The sequence below is a fragment of the Pseudopipra pipra genome, chromosome Z (assembly GCF_036250125.1).
Source record: "Pseudopipra pipra isolate bDixPip1 chromosome Z, bDixPip1.hap1, whole genome shotgun sequence".
Taxonomy (NCBI): domain Eukaryota; kingdom Metazoa; phylum Chordata; class Aves; order Passeriformes; family Pipridae; genus Pseudopipra; species Pseudopipra pipra.
Window position 1 is genome coordinate 46,730,772 of NC_087581.1, and position 23,154 is coordinate 46,753,925.

General features: G+C 37.7%; 1 protein-coding gene across 1 annotated transcript in view; it reads left to right on the forward strand.

Annotated features, from left to right (window-relative positions):
• The window catches only part of EFNA5 (ephrin A5), a 215,284-nt gene that overhangs the window by 181,798 nt on the left and 10,332 nt on the right, over positions 1-23,154 (forward strand). The window lies entirely within an intron of this gene.

The following is a 23,154-nucleotide window of genomic DNA, read 5'->3' on the forward strand; positions in this document are numbered from 1 at the left end:
TTCTCTATAAACTGTCATGCCATTAAAGAAGAATCTCTTAATCAGCAAACTGACTTTGGCATAAGTGACAAATTATATCATCTTGAAAATTCAAGGAAGGCACAATGAACGTTTTATCTATGCATTTACCCATGTAAATGTATATACACTATCAGTCTGATTTTAGAATTGCCTTTATGTAGAGGAGAACAGTGTCTTCATGTTCACCAGGGCACCTAATCCTTATCCCTCCTCAGAACATCCTTAGAGTTGCGGGAAAGAAATAAGTTTCTATTTTAATAGCAATACTCTGTCTTTCTGGGAATGTCTGTTCTTCTGTTTGTAGCTATGATAAAGACCTGATATCTTTTGCAATTACCTATTGAGTACATTGTGTATCAGCTAGTTCAGGTAGTAGGCCATTTTGTACAGACCTAAGTACTACTTGTCTCACAAAGTCCTTAGCTAAATGTGTTTGACTTCTCAACCAATACCCATGGTATTTTTTTCTGCAGGACAAAATAAGACTATGCACACATGAAGACAGGTTGTTTTGCTTTTTTTCACTGAGCAATTTTATGAAAAAGTCTTTCAGAAAAACCCTCTTTGGGTGTTTTTTTTCCCCTCATATCAGTGACTTACATGATGTAAAAGGCCTGATTTGGATATTTTTCCATCTTGAATATGTAAATACTGGAACTTGAAATCCTTGGGACAAAGTTTAGCTTTATAGGGTTGTATGAACTCTAGAGAAATGAGTAGAGCAGATTAATGGTAAGTCTTGTCGTGACGTACTTGGCTTGTACTGGGGACAGTGGACTCTATTTATTCATAGGCTAAACTTTTATTAGAAGTTGCCAAAATGGTTGATTTAAATAGCAGATCTTTTTCTTTGGAAGTGAAGACAGGATTTGTCTTTCATCAAGTGGAAAAATGCAATCTCTCTTCAATTCAGCAGGTGTTAGTTAATTTAGGTGCTGCTGATGCTTACATTTCCTCATTGTTTCTTGAAGACATGATGTCAGAAGATCACTTTTGGAACTCTCTCTCTGGACATCCTGGTTCACACCAAAAGCTGAAAAATGAAGATTAACTAAAGAACATTATTAAAGGATGCTGAGAGAATGACAAACATCTTAAGGGTGTTAATTGCAATTTTCTTTTGGATAAACATTGTTTATTGCCAGGTTCTCCATTAACCTTTCAGTCAAGATATGATCAGCATAAACACTGATGCTGCTTTGACAGCAGTGGTATCAGACATGCCACTCTACTACGAATCCCGCTTTGATAGCTGGTTTACCAGAATCACTTGAGATGTTCTGAATGAAATCAAAGCAATTGAGAGGGTTTGATAAATGTGTACTTTAAAAAATGTTTTTTGTGATAACATTAGACAGACAAGGAAGGTGACTTTTACAGGGCATTCATGCTTAGCTTAGCGTGTAGATTAAAGGACTGGTTTGTGTTAGAAAGCATCAGAAGGATTAAGTGCTAGTCCTGCTTAAAAGAAAGCAGAAATAATCACTAATTGTCTAATAGATTTTGACGTTGGTCGTGTTCTTAGAATCCTCAAAGGGAACGTTAAAAGCTGTTGAATAATTTGGGACTTGGGAGAAATCCATATAAGAAAATGAAGAGAGAATGCATGGAAGTACTGGTCTCTATTGTTTGAGTTTTTCAAAGGGAATGAATGTCTTTCAGAAAACAAGTTTAAAGAAGATTTGGATTCACATGCTTCAAAAATTCAGATGCCATTAACATCCTGATAGTAGGAAAAACATAAAAGAGAGGCGGTTATACTATATATCTGCATCTTTTAAAGTTATTTAGAGCATATTTTGTAAGGTCTTCACCCCTCCATGAAGACCAGTGACTTGTGTTGCTTTCTAGTGAAGTGCTGATTTTGGACATTAGCAGAACAAAGGAGTGACCACGGTTGGAAAGATGGATGACAAGGTTTTCTTTCCTCTATCCTTTTTTTGTTTCTCACCTGTGCTGCTTGACAAAGGTCAGTTAATTTTGTAGGAAAATAAAGCATGTTTTGAGCTTTGTTATCATCAAATCCCAGGCATTAAAAAGATGGATTGGTTAGACCTTGGATAAAAAACCTTTAAAGGAGCGTTAGGAACTCAATGAGGCCAAATGTGACGCATCTGCCTTAAAACAAATGGTGACTAAATGTTCCATACTGATGACTGTGATTTTTTACATTTGTGATCCTTGTAAAAATCCCATTGCAATTTTCTTAAGGGTAAGTGTTTAAATTTCAGTGTTCTGCTGGAAGTACCATTGAATGAATTGCTCACAGCTCTTTAAATCCTGATGGACCATTCATCAGTCCTTTCTTTAAATCAGTTTTGATGTTCAACAGCTGCAACTTAACATCTCTGAGGTGGCTGCACATAGCTGGTGGGTGAGACTCACTGTAGTGGTACTTCACTGGAATGTTATGAGATTAATAAGGTGAAGCATGTGGATTCCTTGGATGAAAGAACTCATAGAAGTGGAGAGTAATATTAATAATTATCTGAGGACTTATAACTCTGTAACAGTGTTCTAATTTGATTTCTGAGCAAACTGAAACCTGTTTAATGAGCTGTTGTATTGAAAGTACACGTTTTGTAACATGAAACAGGTGCCAGCAGAAATGGAAATAGCATAGCAGTGACATTTGGAATAGCAGTGTTGTACTTCATTGCCTCCATGTCATCAGCATGTTAGTCTCCCTGTTCCTCAGACTAACTTACCAAGGTAGCACTTTCTCTGGTGATACTGTATGTGTCATGATACAAGCTTGATTATATATGCATGCCTGCAACCAGTAGACCAAACCCAAACTACCTCAAGAATAAAAATGCTTCCACATGCTGAGCAATTGGCTGATGATCTTGTTTCATAAGTTAATATTCAGCATCTAACTCCATTATTTTCTTAAATACTTGGATTTAAAAGAAGCAGATTTGTTTCTAAGCTACCTAACCCTCTGATACTAGGAGAGGCTTTAAAATAGGAAAAGGTTACAAAATTCCCAATAATTTCTTTTTATTTCCCAGTAATCATACTTTTCAGACAAGGTGGCCAAAACTCTGGGCGCAAAGTGGCACATGCAGTTAATACTTCTGTCTTGGCAAATCAGCATAAGTTATGTAGAGAATAAGATTTTTTCTCACAGAGTATTCAGAAATACATAGAAGTGCTTTATTCTGAAAAATCTTTTCAGCCTTTTAAATGTTTCTGCTTTCCCTCAGAAAAGCAGTTGGTCATCCTCAGATCTACATTATTGGCCAAATGAGATTTCTACTGCCTCTAAAGTCTCCCTGGTTTCCCTTTTACATCGTAGATATTTAATATTTAAAGTATCAAGTGGTATAGCCAGCTAGATACAGCACGGCTTGAGGGAATTAAGAATGGCTTGAAGGTGTATCAGAATTTCACTTGTGCCATACCTCTGTGCACAAGAGTAACCAGGCTCCTGATGATGGATATGGGGAATAACATTGCGGTTGCTCATCTTCTGGGGGTGAAATGATCTTAATTATTTGAAGGATAATCAGAGTGGCAGTATTTTAATCAATTTAGAGAGCCCTGACAATTCAGTCATAGTGACGTTCAAAATGTGTTCAGGTAAAAGTACACCAGAACAGCTTAGCTAACCTAAATTATATTTTAAGAGTTGTGGGTGAGGACATTGTGAAGATACAGGCTTGGATTTCTTCTTAAGTATTTTTTTGACACACCTGTTTGTGGTAATACTGGGTCATTTTCCTTTATCTCAATGCTTGTAACTGCATGTGGACTACTTTTCTCTAATATTTCAAGGTTTTTCAAGAGACATTCAGGTGTGAGGCATTGAAGAATGTGCTATCCTACAGCATAGAGCTCTGTATTGGGACTGAAGTCAGGATCTGTAGCAGCAGCTGCAGCAGGACTTGTTGTCTGCCTTAAATGTAGTGCCTCTCTTCATGAACCTGGGTACTGTAAAAGAATGCAACGTGTCCTGTTGAAGAGGGCTTAGTATTAACACCTCTTTGCTTCTGGCTAGTGATGCACAGATAAGTCATGAATTTGTGTTTCCCCATGAAAATTGGAATGAAGTTGTGTGTGTAGTTCCTGTTGGTGATCCATGGAGTTGGGATCTGACTTCCTTAGTTCCTATCTGTAAAGAGGATCAAGAAGAAGAAGGGAAGAATGGCATAATGAAAAGTCCACAGGCACATCAGCAAGGTAGAAAATACTTTTCTTTCTCAGAGAGAGGTGTAGAAGCAAAGCACATGTTTGTTCAAAAATAAAGGTTTGTTCCGGTGAGGATGATGGTGACAGTGTTGTGTAGTTCATACGTGAGCAGCTGATATGGGTAGGTTTTTGTTTAGCAATCTCTTTTATCAAATTTTCCAGTATTTCACAAAAGTTTTATTTTATTGGCAGATCAATATAAGCAGGTAAATTATAATGCTGCTGGAGTTTCAAATTAATAATCGTGCATAAGAATACATTTAAAGTACATTTATAACAAGGCAGAGATACTAATTGTTGAACTAGTTGTCTGCACTAAAACATGCTGCTGACTAGGTATCGGAAACAACAGCCACTTCAGAGGTCTCGACAAAATGTGCAACTTTCAGCTTATAATAGGAGTGCTAGGTGGCTTTCACTGCTGACACTTTCCCACCATCCTGAGCAGAACAATCAGCCAGCATGGGTAGAAGTTATTGCCAGAGACAGAGTTCCTTGTCTGTAGTTCCTGCACCTGTGGTAGCTTTGCTTAGAAACGTACACCAGTGCAACGGCATTTTTTTTGTTCGTAGTCTCACTTGAAATACTCAATGGCAGCTCAAGCAAAACTGTGTAAATTAGTCACTGTCACGTTTAGGCATTAAAAGAGGAATTAGTAATTTATGTTAATCACAAATGTTTCTCCAGGTTTTATTAACAAGCAGATTGGCTGCCAAAATCCTTTTTGGAAGACATTTTTTTCCCTCCCAACTGCTACGGAGAACAAAATAGTTATTATGGGCACTTAGATAAAGATTAACAGTTTCAGCAATTCGTTTGAGGAGAACTGTATTTTACCATACATTCCACTTCAGCGCAGACCATCAACAACCAGCATGATTTGTTGCCTCCTTGATAAAATTATACAGTGCAGATACAAGATGGTGTAATTCATTTTAAGAACAGAAACAGTTTAATCAACAAAGCAGAATGAGGTTAAAAAAAAAGCCACCAGACCCAAATTTTTGAACTTTTTGGCAAGTCCAAATTTCCAATAGAAGTGAGATGTCTATCTGACTGCTGTTTTAGCATGTTTTGATTCATTTTTTCTTTATGCTTTCTTTTTTTTTTTCCCACATCATGCCTTTTTTTCCTCAAGATGGCTTCATGAGTCCTATTTAGATGTCTGGGAAAAAGTAGTACATGTGACCGCTTCCTATTCTGTGTATCTGCAAGTAGTTCTGTGGAATACTGTAGGAGTGGTTCCATGAACCTGGTACAGGGTGTGAAGAAATTACTAGAATGATAAGAAAGAGGTCAAAATAAATATTGCAGTATTTAACAGCAATTCAGGCAGACTGCCAACATGATCTTCACACTTTCAATGTGTTTTGGACAGACAAAATCATTTTTCTAGCATACTCCTTTTTGAGCTTATAATGTTCCAAGGCATTAAAGGGGAGCCATGCTGTATTTTATTCTATTATGGCTAGCTCTCATTTTGCTTCCACTTTTGCATTTTAGGATGGTATAAAATGAAGGAAATCTAAAGGTAAGTGAAAAATCAGATGTTTTCTACAAAGGAGACAAACAAGGGTTGAAGGAGAAAAAAGCTCATTATAGAGAGATTAGAAAATTAATTGGTTGGTGGCTCTGACAGTTCCCATTGGATGTCTAAGGATCCTGTGAAAAGAAGGTATAGTCTCAAACATAACATTTCTTTCTATTATTTCTTTCTTTCGTGTAGAGACTCCTCTGAAGCATCATTAGGTTCTAATTATTTTCAGTGAAATATTTCACAAGAAAAGGGCACGATAAAATCAGGAGAGCTAGTGTTATTCTCCTGAGAAACTTCCTCTGGCTAATACTCAAACTGTAATAGGGAAGGCTACTGTTCAACATCAGATGGAAAGAGATTTCTGCAGGGGTGATTCTGCTTCATGGAGGTTTTGGAAATCTTGTGTCATGGAGTTAATGTGCCCTATCTTTCTTCAAAATCAGAACAGGGCAGCTGATGAATACAATGGGTCTGAGAATTTGATTATGTTCCTGGCTTAATACAAGCATATGTGAAACTTGCAGTGAATCTATTACTACTTTTTTTTTTCCTAAGGATGAAGGTCGTCTTAGAGATACTGTTCTTTTGAAAAGACAAAATATTTCTAATAATGTTTTCTTCTCAACTTACTAAACTTTTTTCTTATATTTACTGTGTTTGTTTAGCCTGTATGTGCGTAGGGATTTTATTCTCTTTTATGTCCATATGTGTATATATATAAATATATACACATCTATATCCCAATATCCCAGAATGGGTAACATTGGAAGGGACCACTGTGGGTCATCTGGTCCAACCTCCCTGCTCAAGCAGGGTCATCCCAAAGCAGATGGGACAGGATGGAGTCCAGTCAATTCTTGAATATCTCCAAACCTCTCTGGCCAATATTGGTTAGATCTCTGATAAAAAATAATTTTTATGCATTAATGGCTTTAGCTGTTGTGAATATAAAAATGCTAATTTTAACAAACTAAAACTATACATAATTTTAACTGCATTGAAAGATATTTTTAATATTAAGTGCCAGTGAAGTGTTTCTTGGGCATTGTATTATAATTTCACTAGATTATCATTCTCCTTCCTCTATGGGATGATCTGACCAGTTGTTCCTTCTTGTACTTGATGTGGCATAACCATACTCTTAGCACTGCACGTCGCTTGTGTCTTTGAAAATGAAAATGAGATTAAAGATAAATTCAGCCTTACGTAAGTTGGAGACTGTTCATGAAACTTCTCAGGGAACAGCAGTATCTTCTGTAAAGTCTTCTCTTTAGTTCTCTGTGCTTAGTTCCTTTCTTGTAGGTAAGTCGTGGTAATGGATGTGCAGTAAGGAGAGACATTTCCACTGAAATATCTACTGTTAAAGAAAATGGCAGAAGGAGCCATTCTCTACAAAATGTGTTCCAGCCTCCATGAGGAAACTTCTCAGAAAGTTTACCACCAAAATCCTTGGGATGCAAAATATAAAATATTCATTTTCCCTGGGGTTTTCCCAGCTATGTGTCATGCCATGCTATTTGCTGCCTTCTTGATTGAGGGACAGTCACTTTTCCAGGAGCTTTGCAGTAAACTGTAATGATCAGTGTTTGCTGTGATTTGGGGGTGCTGTACAATCCCAAATCCTTGAACCAGTCCCAGCTCAGAAACACCAGCTGCTTGTTCTTACTAGAAACAATAGCATTGCTTCTAAACAAATTATATGGGTTAATTTGCAAATCTGATAATCTATTCTAGATTTTATACAAGTTTAAAAGATGTACATTAAGAGTTAGTTTGGGGAAAGCCCAAAAATTGGGGAAAATTGCTATCTAGGGAGAATATTTCTTAATGAGCAAAATTTTTGGAACTGTATTGACTAGGAGGGTGAGGAACACTGTGCTTTGGAAATCTAAATTAAAGTTACAATTTTGGTACTTGTGTGAGTACAGCTGGATTTGCACAAAGATGTATGCCTTTCCATGGAGTGCTTGTGAACAGCATATGGTATTCTGTGTGCTAATATGTACATGTAAATCTGCACTCCACCCTTTTTAAATACAAGGTAAAATTATTAACACATGCACATTCTAAAAAAATACCCCCAAAAAAACAGTAATGAAAGAGACACAAATAAAACAGCAACAGAAAGTCCCATGAAATTGCCTTAGCTTTTGAGCAAATGTATTACAGGCTGAAAAAAGCAGCCCCTGAAATAATAACTTTGAGAGAAGGGGGAGAAAAAGACTAAAAATAGTGGGTTTTTTTCTTTGCCTTTTCATGAAGAAACAGCTTTTTTAATTTACAGACATAAATTCCCACTGGTGGTTTACTTCAGATTCAAAAAGGAAATAGAGATTGTGTATGTACATTGAACACAAAAAGAAATTTAGTGATTTGGTTCACTTTACTGGACTTCTGAAAAAACAGTCTCACAACTATGCATACAGACTACTTGATCATAGTGGTCTTTTTTGACTTGAGAAAATAACATTGGTTTTGGTGCATCTACATTTAAGTGGACCCTTTATCTAGGCTTTAGAACACTGATCCAAAATACATCTTAACACACAATTGAAAGAAAACAACAAAACAAAACAAAGAAAAAAACTCCAAGAAAACTCACCGCCTAACCCAAGGGTAGACACAGTTTCTATATTTTTTTCTATATAAATTGCACATATGTTTCTTCAACCCTGTTCTTCCTTGGTTCCAGTCCAAAGTAGGTAAAATAAATAGATTTCATACTACAGGCCATATGTCAGAAGTGTTTAGCATTCCCAATTAGAGTCATAATTTTAGAAGTACATAGCTGTCACTTCAGTATCCAAGTAGTGGGCTGATTTCTAAAATGCTTTACACATGAAGCACAGAGTTCTTCTGAAAATGTGATCTCTGTTGTGAATTGTAAACATCTTGAAAGCTTGTCAGTAGGTTCTTTTGAATTATATGTTTGTATTTTTACCAGGATTTTTTGTGTTGTTTGTGGGTTTTAAGTGCAAATACAGTATTATCATCACCTTGAGCCCCATTTCTGCTCTCCCATAATCAAGGACTAAGATTGTCTAGTATTGTTAGTTGTTCCTTCCTTTTAACACAAAATGCAGTTCTTAGCCTAGAAACACATAAAAGAGTCGTAGTGTTAATGTGGATGGAAACTGACTTGAAAGTACAAGATTCCTTTTAAGAAAAAAAAAAGTCTTAAAACTAGGGTTTTAAACATCTGTCTCTCAAGAGTAAGAGTCTTCAGACAGGTAGTGCTTTAATCAGATGGAAACATTAAGATGAAGAGCCCAATAACAGATGGAGCTGGAGAGTTGTCCTGTCTTGGCCTTTTGTTCAAATGCCACCTCCACAGAGGTGGTAGTAGTGGGATTCTTACACTTCCTTGGTATGGAGGTACTCCACTACTTTAACAGTGGGATTTCCTATAGGTCTTCTGACATAAATTGTTTAGCAGAACCCTGACATTAAGGTGATTTTTTTTTTTTTTTTGTGAGCCTGTAGATGGGTATTTTATCAGCTGTCTTGTCTCAGGTGAGAAAATTTAGAAAAAAAAATCATTTGAAAACCCCACTTTTTTGTGAGCCACTAATGATCTGTGGATACAGCTATATGAAACTCCTTCTCCCTCAAGCAAGCAGACACAATTTCTGTAATTGGAGTTGATGGAAGCCTGTCTTTACAAGCACCATCACCTTCCATTGGATGACCCACATGTCACTGCTGAGGCTTGGGCTGAAAAGCAGAGCTAATGAAGGAGTTTTCCAGCCCTGGGTGCATCTGTAGCACTTGCTCTCCCTGCTGTGCTGCACAGCATACTGGCCATTTGTTGGCAACTTCATATTTCACACTGCAGGGAATTGAAATGATTGAACAGACAGCAGAAAAGTTTTATTTTCAGTAGAATATGTATCCCTAGACTCTGATTTGGCATAAAACATCTACTTCATGATCTGTTTCAAGGCCAGTTCCCTTCCTCCAACAAAGGTTATGACTTCAGGCAAGCTGTGCCTTCTCTGGCAGGGGAGAGATTTGCCTGAAGACTCGATTTGGTTAGAATCAGAGCATTCAGCAACAGAAGTCCTTATTTCAATCATTCTGAAAAAGCAGCCAAACACTAAATGTATAAACGTATTAAACTCTGAGTAAAGAAGGCCTCTGACTTTTTTTGTATGGGTTTTTATAAGAAGTTGATATAAACAATATCTCTGTGTATGTGTGCATGTGTGGCTAGGAATAAACATTCGTTATTGTTTTGAGGCTGAGAGAAGTGACAGATCCTCTACTATGTACTTGCTTAATGATCAGAGTCAGTAAGTAAATCTATCAGTTTCAGCTACAGTTTGTGCATATTTTCAGTTTGGACAGTAAATTGTTGCTATGTTGATGTAGTTTCTGCTAAAGTCTTAGGAAATAGGCCCTACATGATGCAGCATTTGGAAATAAATTGATACATTAAATCTTTTTTTTTGTATTCATGGTGGGGACCTAATTTCAGAGTATTTTGTTTCCTACCAAAAAAAGTCAATTTTTGAAAGACCAATACAGATTTCTTTGCGGAAGTGTCTTCTTAATCCACAGATACACATCTACAAAAAACCTCCATGTTATATCTTGCAATGACATAGTCAGATTCAACCTTTATTAAAGTGAGTAACCTGTTACCGTCTGTGTACTTCACTGCCATGGATGCACAGTCTTTGCGACATATGGCTGTTTTTCTTCCTCAGAAAAAATCCTTTTTGTAGCTTTAAAAAAATAGTAATTGAATATTTGCATATCTCCAAGGAGCCATGCGGGTTAAACACTGCATTCATCTTCCACTGTTCTTAGGCTGCTTTTGGTTTAGGAGTAAGAACTGTTGCTTTTATGAAGCGCCTTTTCCTATAAAGTCAAAACCTCACAGCAGTGCACAGAAAGCCAGTGCTATAAAGGAGCTAAGTACACTCTTTAATATAGAAAGCTAGGTTGTAAGTGGTTTTGTTCCTATGGAGCAGATAGATTTGGTTCCATCTGTTCCATATTCATAACAAAGGAGCTTACTTGCAGGAGGACTGACTTCCTGGGAGTAGCATGATAATGATCTTTTCACCACAGATTGAAAGGATCTGAAAATGGTCACTTCAGCTCAGCAGAAAGCAGCCAGCAGTGATAGTGCTTCAGACCTGCTATTTTTCTCTAACTCTGTTTCAAGGGCTCTGATGTCCAAGTGGAGACCAGAGACAAACAGCATTCCTCAGGGGTCAGTGTTGGGACTGGTGCTGTTTAACATCTTCGTCAGTGACGTGTACAGTGGGATCAGTGCACCCTCAGCAAGTTTGCAGATGACACCTGTGGTTGACAGGCTGGAGGGAAGGGATGTCATCCAGAAGGACCTTGAGAGGCCTGAGAAGGGGCCTCTGTGAACCTCATGAATTTCAACAAGACCAAGTGCAAGGTCCTGCATGTGGGTCAGGGCAATCCCAAGCACAGACACAGGCTGGGCAGAGAATGGATTGAGAGCTGCCCTAAGAAGGACTTGGACTTGTTGGTTGACAAGAAGTTTAACATGACCCAGCAATATATGCTCAGAAAGCCAATCGTATCCTGGGCTCATCAAGAGAAGAGTGGCCAACAAGTCTAGGGAGATGATTCTACTTCTGTACTCCTGCTGGTGAGATCCCATCTGGAGTACTGTGTCCAGTTCTGGGGCCCCGAGCAAGAGAGGGGCGATGTTGGAGCGATTCTAGAGGAGACCTTGGGGGCTGGAGCACTTCTCCTGTGAGAGAGCTGGTGATGGTCAACCTGGAGAAGCCTCCAAGGAGCCCTTAAAGCAGCCTTCCAGTACATAAAGAGGGCCTGAAATAAAGAGGGAGAGGGACTTTTTACAAGGGCATGTAGTGATAGGACAAGGGGGAGCTGTTTTAAACTACAAGAACATAGGTTTAGATTAGGTGTTAGTAGGAAATTCTTTACTCAGGGAGTGGTGAGACACTGGAGCAAGTCAACCAGAGAAGTTGTGGATGCCCCATCCATGGAAATGTTCAAGGCCAGGTTAGGTGGGGCTTTGAGCAGCCTGGTCTAGTGAAAGATGTCCCTGCCCATGGAGGGGAGGTGGAGTGGAACGAGATGATCTTTAAAGAGCCATTCCAAACCCAAAGCATTCTATGATTCAATGAAGATGCATGATTTTTCTGAATAAATCAAAACAAAAATATAAACCCTCCTTCCTTCCATGTCTGTTGTTCCCCTCCTCCATGTTAGTTCTCTGTCTGAGGAGTTCAGGATGTTTTCTCAAATAAAAATGGACTGACATGTTACAAATACAGGGTCAATTTTTCTTTATTTGATCTTGGTATTAAAGGCAAAAGTGAAAAATTATTGACTGTCAGTCTGGGTTCTGTTTTCTGAACTTTTCTCATGATCTCTTCTTTCTCAGCAAGAATATTCTGTGAACAAGAAATTTGAAGTCCAGAAATTGCATGTGAAAGCGCCTTGCTGGGTTTTGTAATTAGGATGCTCCAGTGCCATCTTTCATTACACACCTCGTGGGCTTTCAGAAAAAAAAAAATCCATCTTGATCCAAGAAAAAAATATTCTTGTCTCTGCAGGATATTTCACAAGGGTAGAAGAGAAAAGTGCAGGAGTGTACCCCAAGCACTTTTACTTGGCTAAGAAACAAGTTATTCAGTGACCCCTAAAAGGTGAACTGGAAGTTTACAGAGATCTTAAAAATTAACTAGGAACACAGAATAGGAAAAATCCTTCGGTGTCATTGGTTCTGGCTATGCAATTTTGAAAGAGGCTATGAGACAGCCAGGTTTACCATTGTCCTGGCTGGAAGTCATGCAGGGCCTGCTGGATGCCATAACTCTCTGTGTTCCAGGATGGCTGGTGGTCCTGGAGGCAGCTGTGAGAGTAGGATAGGCAAGCACAGGCATGAATAGCCTGCCATAGCTGGCACTGCAGCATCCACGTAGGCATACTCAGGGGTTTTTTGGCCTTCAAGCCAACAGTACCATATCATGAAATTCATAGATGTGTATGAAAGCATCCACTACCCTTGCCGTTTAAGACTCCAGATCAGATCATGCACACATATTTGCAGATATGATACTCCTTCACACCCCAAGGTGAGAGGTGTGATCTCAGACTGGGATTTTTTTGTTCGTTTGATTGTTAGTTTTGCTGTAGTAACTCAGGGAGAGCATCCATGCATTTCAAGTGACTCTTTTCCTAACTAAGGTAAATGACAGTGTGTCCAGATTTCTTTGTAGAAACTCAGTGTATGGAAACGTCTTTTTAATGTGGGAGGAAGAAGCACCTGGTGCACACTCTCGTGCAGCTCTGCACAGCTACCAGAACTGTATCCAAATGTTTGTTAATGTTGACTAGCCAGGAGCTGAGACACAAATGTAAGTGGATCTTCATAGTTACAGAAAGGAGGATGGGGATTGTGCACTTCACTGTCAGGGCTACTCTAGTAGGACAAGGCTTGAGTTCTCTACAATGATGAGTGTAGACAGCACAGTAGGTTAGAGCATTTAAATTGAGCAGTGAAGGACACTGTGTTGTTGAGAAAAGTTAATTTGGCAGAGTTTTTTTCCATCTCTTTTGAAGTGAAATATGTGTCAGCAAGGAGGTTTTCCAATAAGTTGTGTTGTCCTGTATTGTTTTCCAAATGTATGACCTTATATATATATATGGAAAACATCATTAGAAGCTGCTCACAGCTTGGTTATGCTAGTTCTTAACTGGCTAACATGTAAAGAATAGAAGAATAAGCTTGCACTGGGGAGGCACTTGCTTAGATCATGATATATAGGAGGTAGAAAATAGAGATAATAATTTCCCTGTCTACTTGGTCAGATTGTTAGGGCGAAACAGGGGCTTTTCTGGAAGAGAGGTAGCGTTCTCTCTTCAATTCTGAGTGGACAGTTGTTACAGCATTCAGGAAGAGGAAACCTCAAGAGGTACCCATGTGTTTCATGTCTGATGAGGCATTCATTTCTTTTAAAATGGTTTCCAAACACCAGGGCTTTTGAGTCCCAGTTATGGAAAAGTGTGCACATATATGTGCACTAAGTTTGAATTCATCTGGGAGTGATCACTGGGAATAGAGCTAAACATCCTGTGGTATACATTATTCTTAAAAGAAAAAAAAGCACAGAAGGAAATAATTTGTGGCAGAATAAAATGAAAGGTTAGCTCTCCCATGGGTGTCTTAGACTTTCCCACAGTCATGCTAACGACAGACTACAGTCTTTTTCTGGCATAGATGAGACATGTCAAAGTCTTGACGAGTTCTCCTTGATGAAGCTGTGCCTATTCTCAGATAGGTTGGCTTTTTGAAATATGGATTTCAAAGCATAAGTGAGACTGGTGGCACCAAACACAAGCTAGACAAGTGAAAGACAGAAGCGGGAATGTGGAAGTTTAAATGAAAGTGCTATGTCTGGTACACTGGACAGATTTTGAGTAAAGAGGAAACTTCAGCTTGATGTGTTCCTGAATTTTTCATGCTAAAGGTGACAAGTTGAAGGGTTAAGGAAATCCTTCCAAGGACTGGATATAAATTTCTGGCTTGTATGGTGGAGTGATTGAATGCTCAGTAGTTCCTCTGCAAGACTTGAGCAAACTGGGAATTCGCATGATAAAGATGTACTGTTATTAATATAGTGCTGGCATCTGTTACTGTGTTTGTACTCAGTCATGGCCTGGGACTCCACCATAGTAGGTGTAATGAAACAGAAGGTCTCTGCCTGAGAATCTTTACATTTTAGAATAAGAGCTTGAATTACAGTGGACTATCATGTATTTTCCAAACTTTATCTTTTCTGTTTCATATCCAGTTTCCATCCTGCACAGATTTGGGTTTATCCATGTAAAGGCTGTGCCAAGGTGCTATTAAAACTTGGACAAGAGAAAAAGCCCTTCCAAAATCTTTTGACCAAAGGTATTATCTCTAAGCAGCGTTTGCAAACTTTGAGTGCATGTGCACTCAAATACATTCAAAATTGTATTGTTCTCACTCTTTGCCTTCATTTTAAATAACAACAAAATACAACCCCCATTCTGTGCTTTTTTTTCCCCCTAAATTTCTCCTGATCTTAAGGCTACTTCTTGAAGATCTCTTCCTGTCTTTGTCTTCTCCCTCCCCTGCTAGACATGAACAAGATATTTTGTTGCTTTGCTTAGGTGAGTAACAAAAATATCTTTTCATGTCTACATACATGTCACAACCCTAGCAAAATACAACATTTGTAGTTACTTTGTTTTTATAAACTGACAGAATTTTCAAGGATAACATATAAAGACAGAAAAGTTTCTAAATATTTTGAAGATAGTGGCAAACCCATGAAGATGGAGTAGAATGGAATGCCTCTCTCTGCCTTAATTATAGTGTCAGCAGTGGTAAAGCTAGCCATGGGTATTATGAAGTCTATTAAAGTGTATGAGTTTAGTAACATGATACAATACCCACAAATTCCGTGTGGGTGAACGTGTTGCTTTAAAGATCAAAAAGAAAAAGTCATTACTAACAAGACTATAATGTCTCTTCAAAGGATTTACTTACTTCTAGTTCTTAGAGATGGAAATTAGAAAAATGGATAGACTGCTTGAAGAAAACCATTTTATTTCTAGTGATACCAAGGGAAAATCAAAGTACAAAAGTGCTTATGAAAACTCTGAGGAGGGTATATTTTTCTCTAAGTGCTTTATTTGATAGTATTAACTTGTTTTATTAGCAATTTGCTCTTAATGTTGTACAATAACTGTACTTGGTTTTGTTAATGCCACTGAAAACAGTAACGAGATGTGAGGTTTTTATTTCTTTCTAGTTAATAAGTGTTGGTTTGTTGCAATAGAAAGTATGACATCAGTCATTGGAGTAGTGCAGAAATGTTAGCACTTACTTTAAGGTACGTAATACGATTTGCATTTATGAAAGAGAAACCTTTTTATATTGAGAGGAACACCTGCAAATATTTCATGTGGAAGTAACTATATGGTCTATTCTTCATCTCTGCCTCCTTATATTTCACAGGAACTCACATGCAACTAAAAGTCCATTCCAAGTAAGGTATGCCTTTCATTTATTTCCAGCGGAGCTTTATTTGTTTTTTAATGAGAAGAAACACCACAGAAGCAAAACTGATTCTCTTAGACGCTCAGGCTGCAGTTAGATGACAGCATTGCCCTAAACATAAATGTTCTTGCTTTTATGAAAAGAAAAAATATAGTCTTTGCAAAGAACAACTGAGCTTTGTTTTCTTACTGGTTCAAGGCTTGGTTCAGAGATACAACACAGCACAGTTGGATTTTCCAGCATCTGAAACGTCTGTTTTGTTGCTCTCCTGAAGGTGTGAAGGGTACCAGCTGCCCTGCACCGAGGTTTTCCTAACTCAACAGAACTCGGCAACTTGGGAGGAGGACAGATGATAACAGTATGACTGTAATAAGCCTTTGGACTGGATTCAAAGTGATGCTGTCTGCCTCATATGAGCCTGCAGCTGCTGTTCACCTCTGGAGGTGTCCAGCACTGAGAAGGACTGGGCTTTGGGTTTCTTTGATGTTCTGCACTAAAAAGGTCTGACTCCAGTACACCAGCTGGGCCAGCAACAGGGAAGGCTTGTCATTAAATCACCCCTTAGAGCAGAAGAGGGACCATCCTGAGAGACATATAGGGCTAGACCATGCTAGGAGGAAATACTGAACAAATGGCTTAATTAAGCTGGAAGTCCATGGTTTACATATCTTAACATACATGGCTTGGTATTGTTTTATATGACTTCGATGTGAAACCAACTTTCAATCTATGCAACCTTCAATCAGATATGTAAGCTGCAATGCATTAGAAGCTGCAAGAAAAATTATATCCTTTCTGGCCAACAGTTGCAGTGGGACAGTTAATTCAGCATTAAGTGCAGAAACAGTAACTCTGTTACTTTCTTCCAAGAACTCTCACTAAAATAGCATTTTTCTGGCAAGTCACTTCCACTCACTAGGTTATTTTTTAGGAGGTCTGAGAAATACAGTTACTTGAGAGGTAGGCCATAATAATCCAGTGTTTTTACACAGTGCAATGCCAGTGCAAATTATGTATAAGACATTAGGAATTAAACGTAGCATTTCACAATCTGTGTGTTGTGCACTTGGTTTCTATCCAGTCTTTTTCTCCTTGCTGTGCACTTTGTCGTTTATATTTTGAATGAGTGCAGAATGTAAGTCCATGTTTGTGTGTAGGCACGTATCTTCACACAGAGAGGGTCAGCACAAAAATGCAGTGTGACTGTTTTTACCTTCACTTCATACAGATGCAGTTGAGTATGCAAGAGTAATGCAAAATATGCATTTGTATTAGGTGTCCTATTAATACTGTGGATTTTAAAATACGCAGTTGGAAATGTTGGTATCCATAGTCCTTTTGCTTTTATTAAGCCATAGGCAGTATTAGCTGTGATCTTTCATCTCTTTGTTTATTTATTTACTTTCCATTTTAGGTAGTTTTTCTTAGTTTTCAAGTATTGTTGGCAGTTCTAGATCAAATGGCTTTTCAGATGAGATTCTCTCTCTGTTGGCTTGAGATTTTTGAGTCTTTAAGTTGCTCAGGAATTTTTTTTTTGTTTTTCTCATCTTGGTTGTGACTAAATACAGAGAGATGGTGGACTCAGCTATGCCAACTCTACCAGCAAGTTTAGTGGTGATTTATTGAGGAATTGTGCTTAATTGTTGGTCTGAAGAATGAGTAAGTTGTGGACATTTAGTATTTTCATTTTCCCAGAATGGAGTTGTGTATGCTACCAGAACAAAGCTTTTGCTGTTAGGTTGGAATGAAAGAGCAGTCATGGAAAGTCTTTTAAATTAAACTCAAGTATTGGTGAGACCTGTGCTTTCCATAGGGCCAGTATTTATCTGTTTTTTAGTTTTGTTTTATTTTAACATGTACAAGAAAGAAAGATCTATAAATCCTCTCAAGTAACTTCTTTTTGATTAATAATTTTGAAGAACCCTTCATTATTCTTAGCTGTTGGTGTTACTTCATGTATGCACACAGAGGAGTGCTTTATTGATTGATTTAATTCTGGCTGACTTTTTCAGTTGTAAAGTTTATGCAAATTCGTATGTTTTTTCAGTCTAAACTGTGAGAAGAATATTAATAACTAATTCTGCATTTACCTGGCTAATTTGCATACATTTGTGTTGTATGGTAAATCACATGAAAACCTTCAGGGGGAAGGCTGAGCTCTTCTAGCAACTAATAGGCTATTTTTTTCTTCTTACTTGCACAAATTGAGAAATATTGCCTGTGGCAAACATAATGGAAAACTGCATTTTTAATGCTCTCACACATACTCATTTCTTTACAAAGAAAGAAGCACATGACTCTTCTTAAAAATAAAACTTTCTAAATCTCTGTAGCTAACACAGGATATTGGATGCTAAAACACTTCAGGTTGGTGGAATTACGATTTTCAGGTTGTATAAGGTTACTTGGATATTGGATTTGACTAATGGGAGTGCTATTGTGCCTGAAAGGGCTAGAGGCAAATCAGAGCTATAAATATTTTCTGCTGGAGAGATTGTCTGTAACTTGCAGGACTAAGAGAGTGCAAGGACTGTGTAAACATGAGTTTCTGATTTACAACATGCAGCATTCTGTTTATGGGATTGCTGCAGGTTCTCTCTTTGTGGTGTTTCTCCACATGATTACAGAAGTTACACGTGCAGCCCTTTTGCCTGGACAGTAAGTGTTGGGTGTTTACTTAAGCTGTATGCATGTCTCAGTTTAGTGTGCTGGGGAGAAGTTCAAAATTAATCCTCTATTGGTTTCCCAGTCTGAAACAATTCTTCTGTTTAGTGCTTATGGTTAGGAAGCACTTACCAGGGCCAGAATTTGTGTAACAGAGGTGGTGGTAGTAGTACATCTGCAATGAACTGAGGTGAGATCTTGGTGCGATTACTCGGTTCTTCCCTACAGGAGACCCTGTTTGATGGACTTCTTAGCAGAGAGCAGAAGAAAACATTCGTTACATTTTTCAAAAATGCAGTGAGAACAGACTGTCTCCTGTGTTTCATGATCACTGGTTTGTAATCCCTTAGAGAATACTCCAAGTGAACTGGTAACAGTAATTGAAATACAAAATAGTAAGAGAATTACCATCTGCAGTGTGTCTGCAGAGGTGAACTGAAGGTGTTGGGTTTCTTCATAAAGAAAAGGATGCTCCTTTACCAGCATCCCCGCCCCCATTCTAAACAAAGGTACTATCTGAGTGACTTAGAAAAACGGAGCCCTTTTTCTACACTGAACTGGTTTTACTGTCTAATAGGGCCCAGAGTGACTTGTGCCTTGAATGTTAAATGTCTTTGCAGTGCTAAAGGAGAATTTGGACTGCATTTGTGATTCCTTTTTTTCTCTGTATCAGGACTTGCATTTTAGAGAAAGATGCAATCCTGTAATTAGAAAGCTAAGAATGAGTGAGGAGGCAAGCAGAAGTAACCACTGATTACATGTGAATATCAGTAAATAGGATGGTTGAGACACTTTTTATTTGTGACATCCTCATAACTGAGCCTTGGGTAGTTGCCAGCCAAATTTTTGCCTGTCTTAGGAAAGGAAATAATTACAGCTTTTGTCACATCTCTAGCAGGTCCTGATAACCAAGTTACTTTTGAATTTTATTTTTTGTTTGTTTGTTTTGTACATTTACTTTTTAATTAGCTTATTTTGTACACTGATTGGGCCGTATCTTGATGACTCCTTTAATGAGTTTTAGGGATTTATCATAGCAAGTTGAACTACATAACTGTTTTCTGTATATGTTACTTTTTTATTCTCTATCTGCAGCTTCCTGCAGTCATTGAATAACTGCTAAGTGTTATCAGGCTGAGGAAGGACCTAACCTGTTATTTATATCTAATATATTAATAATGTACCATGTGTTTTCTAGCTGAGAGCTGTGTAATTTTATTTTTTATATATTTAAATATAGCTTGCAAACACTGAAATATTTATGGTTTGGCTCTAGATGAGGAGAGAATAATTTTTGTCACTCTCTTTCCTTTCCTTACAGGGTATAAAAATGATAACCAGAAATGTTTTAGAGACGAGAAATTTTCTCATCTAATTTGTCTTTATGGGCCATTTTTGGATCCATCTAGTCCTGTGTGCAGTAGTTCATTGCATGTTTTTTTTTTCTAGTTCAGCTAATGGAGATGGGATCTCCAATCTCCAATCTGAAGAATACAGCGGCCATGACTTAAATTTCTTCTGAACTGTGGAATTTTCCTATTTAAAAAAATAATGAAGAGCCCAAACCAGTTATTTCTGTAATCATTGAGATGTTTTCATGTATCTTTTTATTTCAGAGGGATTTTAGTGTTCACTTTCTTCTAAACGAAGTCTTTATGTAACCATGAAGTCTAAAACATTTTCTTTAAAAGAGGGACCCAAGAGATTGTCATGAAGTTGCTGGTAAAGGTGAGGTAGGGCAAGGGAGGAGGGAAGTGTCATAGGAATTGTAGTGACATATAGGAACTAGCAATGCTGCAGAGTTCCTCTTCTGTTTTCAATTGTGATTCTTCCTGGCACAAACCAAAACAGTCAGATCTTTTCTAGTCTAATATCATCCATGAAGAAAAAAGAGCATGTAACTACTTTTGCGCCTTATAAGGGATTTTTTTTAAAGGTTTGTTTTCGTTGTGCAGCAAGGCTGCAATTTCATTTTTTTTTTCCTTGGGAATTCTGGCTTTTGAAATGAAAAGGGTTGCTTGGGACAGGTTCCAGTAGTATCAGAGACTTCCTGCTCTCAGAACTGGCCTCTATTTTATTGCTAATATCACCTTTAAAATGGGCAAACTGAAAAGCCTTATAGCAAAGCCTTAGGGGCTAACCTGATTTGGTGCAGGAAGGAGAATGAAATTTCTCTTTGTAGCACCTAGAAAGGACATCTTTTCTTATACTGTAGCTAATTTCAGTGGCATGTAGCAACAACAGCCCTGGTTTACCTGAGAAGCAGCTTTTACAGATCCCAGCTGACAAAGAGGAGTTCTCTTTTTCCTTTCCTGTCTCTTTCGTGTGGGTGATACATCTGGTCTTAGGACAAAAACTGCCACTGGGGTATGTTTTTTCTTTTAAGATGAAAAGGAGAAGGGAGAAGGAGGGAGGATTGGAGAAAAAGAAAGGAAGGAAAAAAAATTAATTGCAGTCATGCATCTTGGCAAATGGTACCTAATGTCTTAGGAAGGCCAAAGAGGTTGCACTGTATCCCTTCACCACTTTGGTCTTGGTTGTTAAGGCAGATGCAAGTGCTGAAAAATGCTACTTGATTTTTTTTTTTTTTTATTCTTCATTGTTCCCTTTGAAGGAGTAAAACATCAATTAAAGAGGCATCTTCCTGACTTTACTGCAAAAAATTGAGAGTACCTAATTTTTCTGGAAAGCACTTTTTCATACTTTTCACTAAACTTGTGTCAGTTTCTGTGATGATGATTTAAGTGCAAATGCTATGGTTGCAATAGGACTGTAGTTCATGATATACTTCGTAGCTGCAAACCAGTGGGGGAAAGTGAAGAATGGGGGAAAGAGATTTAAACAGCAAATGGATTTTAATGTTTTTCTTCCAAAGAACATGGCCAATCACTACCTGTTATTTGCTCCTAAGTGTGTGCAAATATTCTGTACACCTTTGAACACATATGAACAAAGCATTAATTTTCTGTGTTTTCCAGAAAGAATGGATTTTTTTTTGCGTACATTTTTTTATTGGCTCCTAGCTAGTCAGTGGTATTCTAGTTAGTCACTGAATAACAGAGTATTATAATAAACAGCAGTGAGCAAAACGTGTTTATTTGATGGACCTAAGCAACTGCATGTAAGCATCAAAGCTAAAATTTACCTTTAAATAAATGTGTGTCATAATGCACTTCTGGAATAAATTCTGGGCAGAAAAAAATCTGTTAGTGGTAAATTTACTGTAGGGGTTCTATTTTGTCTAATGTTGCAAGTGTTATTTCCACCTTTATGCTGGTAATTTGGTAATGACTGTATGATTCATATCTTTTGAGAAATCTACAACTGCCTGTTCAGTCTTAACAAACCGTTAAGCCAGTTATGTATATTTAGTGAGGGCCACAGAAAGGACAAAATTTCCTGAATATAGCCACAGAGTGCAGGTATTGTACCCTAAATAACACACCAGTTACTGTAAATGTCAGTAGATGGAGATTTTCTGACTTTGACTTAGTAAGATCCTATAGCAAAACTATCTGTTAACTCTCTTTTGACTGCTTAGGATTGTGAAGGGGGGAGCATAGTTTCTACTCACTTTTGTCTTTTGACTAAAGAAAGGAAACAATTTTTCAAGAACTTTCAAGATGTGGAACCACAGCTTTAGCTTTATTATATTCTTTGCTTTTCTCCTTTTTTGTGTTTGTACTGAGTTTTCTAGTTCTTGGTAAGTTCTTCTAAGAAAAATCTGATGCCTGCCTTCCAAGCACATCATCAAAGACTTAGGAAATTTATTTCAAATTAGTTGAGGAGCCCTTCAAGTGTGAGTTTAACGTGAAGACAAAGAGTGTGCATTCATATCTCTGTGTATAAATCATGTTAGTTATTTGTCACACACAGGGACAGAATTAATAAAAATAGATGAAACAAGGATAAACAGAACAAACTAACATCTTGCCAGCTGAATCATCTTTCCCAATAGTTGCCATTTAATGCAAAACACAGCTCATTTTGCCCTAATACATGGCTTTTTTTAATGCAATAAAATAGAAGTTACTCTGTAGTGCTTCAGGCAATATTTTTTGGCAATAGCTTTTGAGGGGTTTTGCAAGAAAAAAACACGAGTGGTCTTTTGGAAGTGAAAGTCTGCATGTGCAAGTCAAGTTGCTTGGTTGCCAGTGTGCATGTTCAGCTGTGGGCCAGTGTACAATTTAAAAATTGAGGAAAGTTACCAGTATGCAAAGATTGGCAGACATTACACAAGGGAGTCCAGTCTGTGCTGACAGGCAGGCATATTATGATCATGTATTTTGAGGCAAGAATGGTTCTAGAAAGGAATTTTTCAGAACAGCACTCTTTTCCAGAGAAATAAGTAGGTGTTGACACTAGATCTTTGTGTGTGATCTTTTGCATTAGGGCTAGACATGCTTCCACTTACTCTTTTTCTCCTAATACAGTAAGTATTCTTAAAATTACATACTTTGAATGGGAAATGATAAGGGAGGGCAGAAAGAAGGAATAAACTGATTTTGGTTTGTTAGTTGTATAACATGGGGAATTGTGTTTTGACTGAAGCAAGATAAATATTTTGTCAACAAAGGCAGATGCATATGGAGACTTTGCTGTAAAATTTAATGGTGTGTATTTTTACTTTTCTGGGACTATATACAGAGTTCTATTTTTAGCACTGTCACCTTTGGTGTCATTTTGTTTT